The following is a 5,851-nucleotide window of genomic DNA, read 5'->3' as shown; positions in this document are numbered from 1 at the left end:
GGACACTCTTGTCTTGTTCCTGACTTTAGGGGAAATGCTTTCAGTTTTTCACCATTGAGGATAATGTTTGCTGTGGGTTTGTCATATATAGCTTTTATTATGTTGAGGCATGTCCCTTCTATTCCCACTTTCTGGAGGGTTTTTTATCATAAATGGATGTTGAATTTTGTCGAAGGCTTTCTCTGCATCTATTGAGATAATCATATGATTTTTATTTTTCAGTTTGTTAATGTAGTGTATTACATTGATTGATTTGTGGATATTGAAGAATCCTTGCATTCCTGGGATATATGACCTTCTAATGAGTTGTTGGGTTCTGATTGCTAGAATTTTGTTAAGGATTTTTGTATCTATGTTCATCTGTGATACTGGTCTTCAGTTTTCTTTTTTTGTGGGATCTTTACCCTGTTTTGGGATTAGGGTGATGGTGGCCTCATAGAATGAGTTAGGAAGTTTCCCTTCCTCAGCAATTTTCTGGAAGAGTTTGAGTAGAATAAGTGTTAGCTCTTCTCTAAATTTTTGGAAGAATTCAGCTATGAAGCCGTCTGGACCTGGGCATTTGTTTGCTGGAAGATTTCTGATTACATCTTCTATTTCCGTGCTTGTGATAGGGCTATTAAGATTTTCTATTTCTTCCTGGTTCAGTTTTGGAAAGTTGTACTTTTCTAAGAATTTGTCCATTTCTTCCAAGTTATCCATCTTATTGCCATATAATTGTTGATAGTATTCTCTAATAATCCTTTGTATTTCTGTGTTGTCGGTTGTGATCTCTCCATTTTCATTTCTAATTTTATTGATTTGGTTCTTCTCCCTTTGTTTCTTGATGAGTCTGGCTAGTGGTTTGTCAATTTTATTTACCTTCTCAAAGAACCAGCTTTTGACTTTGTTGATTTTTGCTATGGTCTCTTTTGTTTCTTTTGCATTTATTTCTGCCCTAATGTTTAAGATTTCTTTCCTTCTACTTACCCTGGGATTCTTCATTTCTTCCTTTTCTAGTTTCTTTAGATGTAGGGTTAAGTTATTTAGTTGACTTTTTTCTTGTTTCTTGAGGTGTGCCTGTATTGCTATGAATCTTCCTCTTAGCAATTTTTTACAGTGTTCCAGAGGTTTTGGGTTGTTGTGTTTTCGTTTTCGTTCATTTCTATGCATATTTTGATTTCTCTTTTGATTTCTTCTATGATTTGTTCATTATTCAGCAGAGTGTTGTTCAGCTTCCATATGTTGGCATTTTTAATGGTTTTTCTCCTGTAATTGTGATCTAATCTTACTGCATTGTGGTCAGAAAAGATGCTTGGAATGATTTCAATTTTTTTGAATTTACCAAAGCTAGATTTATGGCCCAGGATGTGATCTATCCTGGAAAAGGTTCTTTGTGCGCTTGAAAAAAAAGGTGAAATTCATTGTTTTGGGGTAAAATGTCCTATAGAGATCTATTAGGTCTAACTGATCTATTGTATCATTTAAAGTTTGTGTTTCCTTGTTGATTTTCTGTTTAGTTGATCTATCCATAGGTGTGAGTGGGGCATTAAAGTCTCCCACTATTATTGCGTTGTTAATTTCCCCTTTCATACTTGTTAGTAATTGTCTTACATATTTAGGTGCTCCTATGTTGGGTGCATAAATATTTATAATTGTTATATCTTCTTCTTGGATTGATCCTTTGATCATTATGTAGTTTCCTTCTTTGTCTCTTTTCACAGCCTTTGATTTAAATTCTATTTTATCTGATATGAGTATTGCTACTCCTGCTTTCTTTTGGTCTCTGTTTGCGTTGAATAACTTTTTCCAGCCCTTCACTTTCAGCCTGTATGTGTCCCTCGTTTTGAGGTGGGTCTCTTGTAGACAACATATATGGGGGTCCTGTTTTTGTATCCATTCAGCCAGCCTTTGTTTTTGGTTGGGGCATTCAACCCATTTACATTTAAGGTGATTATTGATAAGTATGGTCCCGTTGCCATTTTCTTTATTGCTTTGGGTTTGAGTTAATACACCCTTTCTGTGTTTCCTGTCTAGAGAAGCTTCTTTAGTATTTGTTGGAGAACTGGTTTAGTGATGCTGAATTCTCTCAGCTGTTGCTTGTCTGTAAAACTTTTGATTTCTCCTTCATATTTGAATGATATCCTTGCTGGGTATAGTAATCTGGGCTGTAGGTTACTTTCCTTCATCACTTTAAGTATGTCTTGCCATTCCCTCCTGGCCTGAAGAGTTTCTGTTGAGAGACCAGCTGTTATCCTTATGGGAATCCCCTTGTGTGTTATTTGTTGCTTTTCCCTTGCTGCTTTTAATATTTGTTCTTTGTGTTTTATCTTTGTTAATTTTATTAATATGTGCCTTGGGGTATTTCGCCTTTGGTTTATCCTGTTAGCAACTCTCTGGGTTTCTTGGACTTGGGTGATTATTTCCTTCCCCATTTTAGGGAAGTTTTCAACTATTATTTCCTCAAGTATTCTCTCATGGTCTTTCTTTCTGTCTTCTTCTTCTGGGATTCCTATAATTCGAATGTTGGAGCATTTAACATTGTCCCTGAGGTCTCTAATATTGTCCTCATTTCTTTTAATTCATTTTTCTTTTTCTTTCTCTGTTTCATTTATTTCTACAATTCTATCTTCTAGCTCACTTCTCCTGTCTTCTGCCTCCGTTATTCTACTGTTTGTTCCCTCCAGAGTGTTTCTGATCTCATCTATTGCATTATTCATTGTGTATTGACTCTTTTTTATTTCCTCGAAATCTTTATTAAAACTTTCTTGCATCTTCTCAATCCTTTTCTCCAAGTTATTTATTTGTAACTCCATTTTGCTTTCCATATTTTGAATCATTTTCACTATTAAAATTCGAAAGTCTTTATCAGGTAGATTCCCTATATCTTCCTCTTTTGTTTGTGTTGTTGCTGCTGCTGCTGCTAAGTCACTTCAGGCGTGTCCGACTCTGTGTGACCCCATAGATGGAAGCCCACCAGGCTCCCCTGTCCCTGGGATTCTCCAGGCAAGAACACTGGAGTGGGTTGCCATTTCCTTCTCCAATGTGTGAAAGTGGAAAGTGAAAAGTGAAAGTGAAGTCGCTCAGTCGTGTCCGACCCTTAGAGACTCCACGGACTGCAGCCTACCAGGCTCCTCCATCCATGGGATTTTCTAGGCAATAGTACTGGAGTGGCTTGCCATTGCCTTCTCCGTTGTTTGTGTTGGTAGGCATTTATTCTGTTCCTTTACTTGCTGGGGATTTCTCTGCCTCTTCATCTTACTTATATTGCTGTGCTTGGGGTGGCTTTTCCGTCTTCTGACAGTTGGTAGAGTTCTCTTAATCATGTAGTTTCCTCACTGTGTGTGGGGTTGGACAGGTGGCTTGTCAAGGTTCCCTGGTTAGGGAAGCTTGTGTCAATATTCTGGTGGGTGGAGCTGGATTTTTTCTCTCTGGAGTGTAATAAAGTGTCCAGTAATGAGTTTGAGATGTCAGTAGGTTTGGAGTGGCTTTGGGTAGCTTGTATATTGAAGTTCAGGGCTATTCTCCTGTGTTGGTGGCAAATTTGCGTGGTATGTCTTTCTCTGACACTTGTTGACCCTTGGGTGGTGCCTGGTTTCAGTGTACGTATGAAGGCATTTGAGAGCTCCTATCAGTTAATGTTCCCTGGCACAGGAAATCTCTTGTGTTCTCAGGATTTGGAGTTAAGCCTCTACCTCTGGTTTTCAGTCTTATTCTTGCAGTAGGCTCAATACTTCTCCATCTGTCACATCCAAGGCAGTTCTTTCTGTTTAAGCTCTTCTGTTTGCTGGTCTCTTCCGTGTCTAATTCTTGCCCTGATACACGGGGGCGGATGTGGACATTTTAATAGGTTCACCTGTTCAGACATGCTGTGGGGAGGGAGGGATGCTGCTAACAAATATCTCTGGTGTCTGTGGGGAGTGTGCACAGTGTCATGGCTACACTGGGATTGCCCCCACTTGCGGCATGTGTGCTTTCCCTGTTTATGCTGCTCAAGCTCTAGGTTGCTCGGTCGGGAACTGTCCACAGCCGGTGCTGGTTTGCATGCACTTCCCAGGTCTGAGCGGCTCAGGTTCAGGTCCTCGGGTACTCCACAAAGGCGCAGACTTGGTTGGGCCTGCATTTTGTGCCTTCCCCGGTCTGAGCAGCTCAGGTGACCAGGCGTTTGGCGAACGCAGTCGCTGTGACTTATCGCCTCCCTGGTCCCTGCTGCTCAGTTTTCTGGGTGTACAACCGGCACACCTTCTCAGGCGGATCTCGACCGGCCTGAACCCAAGAAGTCTTGGTTAGCAAGGAAACCTGCCTGCAGCTTGGTATGGGAAGCCTTTCTGGGGCGGCAGTTGCCCCTTCCAGTGCTGGCTGCCCTCACTGCCTGTCCCGGCAGGGGCTGGGGGATGGGCCGCCCGCAGCTGGCTCGCTTGGCTCAGTCTTTTGTTCTGTGAGAGGGGCTGGCGGAATCTTAGGTTGGAGCTTTTCACCTTTTTGCAAGCTGCACAGTCTGCTTAGCTGTCTCCTGTTTACGCCCTCAGCTTGCCCTTGGGGCGTTCAGGCCTGGTGCTCTCTCTAAGCACTGCTGCTGTGCCTCCCTGCCCGGCCCCCACTTGCTAGTGGGGGGTGCGAGTGGTTGTGCCGCTTCACTGCTGAGAGTTTCCTCTGAGCACTTAGTCTGTGGGTTTTAATTATTTATTTCTTTTCTCTCTCAGTTATGTGGCCCTCTGAGGTTCCAAGGCTGGCCACAGACTCGTCAGTGCCTGTTTTCAGGTGTTTGGAAACGTCTCTTTTTTTAAGCCTCCCTTCCCAGGACGGAGCTCCATCCCTCCCTCTTTTGTCTCCCTTTTTATCTTTTATACTCTTTCCTACCTCCTTTCGAAGAAAATAGGCTGCTTTTCTGGGTGCCTGATGTCCTCTGCCGGCATTCAGAAGTTGTTTTGTGGAATTTACTCAGCGTTCAAATGTTCTTTTGCTGAATTTGTAGGGGAGAAAGTAGTCGCCCCATCCTATTCCTCCGCCATCTTCTCAACTCCCCCTCAGATGACACCATTCTTTTGGCAGAAAGTGAAGAGAAACTAAAGAGGCTCTTGACGAAAGTGAAAGAGGAGAGAGAAAAAGCTGGCTTAAAACTCAACATTCAAAAAACAAAGATCATGGCATCCATTCCCATCACCTCATGGCAAATAGATGGGGAAAAAATGGAAACAGCGACAAACTTTATTTTCTTGGGATCCAAAATCACTGCAGATGATGGCTACAGCCATGAAATTAAAAAAAACACTTGATCCTTGGAAGAAAAGCTATGACCAACCTAGACAGCATGTTAAAAAGCAGACACATTACTTTGCCAACAAAGGTCCGTCTAGTCAAAGCTATGGTTTTTCCAGTAGTCATGTGTGTATATGAGAGTTGGACTATAAAGAAAGCTGAGCGTGAAGAATTGATGCTTTTGAACTGTGGTGTTGGAGAAGACTCCTGAGAGTTCCTTGGACTGCAAGGAGATCCAACCAGTCCATCAAAAGGACATCAATACTGAATATTCATTGGAAGGATTGATGTTGAAGCTGAAACTCCAATACTTTGGCCACCTGATGTGAAAAACTAACTCACTGGAAAAGATCCTAATGCTGGGGAAGATTGAAAGAGGGAGGAGAAGGGGGCCACCGAGGATGAGATGGTTGGATGGCATCACCAACTCGATGGAGATGAATTTGAGCAAGCTCTGGGAGTTGATGAAGGACAGATTGGCCTGGTGTGCTGCAGTCCATGGGGTTGCAGAGAGCAGGGCACAACAGAGCTACTGGACTGAACTGACTAAATGCGACTGGATACCATGATATTCATTGTTTGAATGTTTAGTTTTGAGCCAGATTTTTCACTTCCC

The sequence above is a fragment of the Moschus berezovskii genome, chromosome 1 (genome assembly GCF_049115385.1).
Source record: "Moschus berezovskii isolate FMDL1 chromosome 1, NW_MosBer_1.0, whole genome shotgun sequence".
NCBI classification, from domain to species: Eukaryota; Metazoa; Chordata; class Mammalia; order Artiodactyla; family Moschidae; genus Moschus; species Moschus berezovskii.
Note: the sequence above shows the minus strand (reverse complement) of the source record.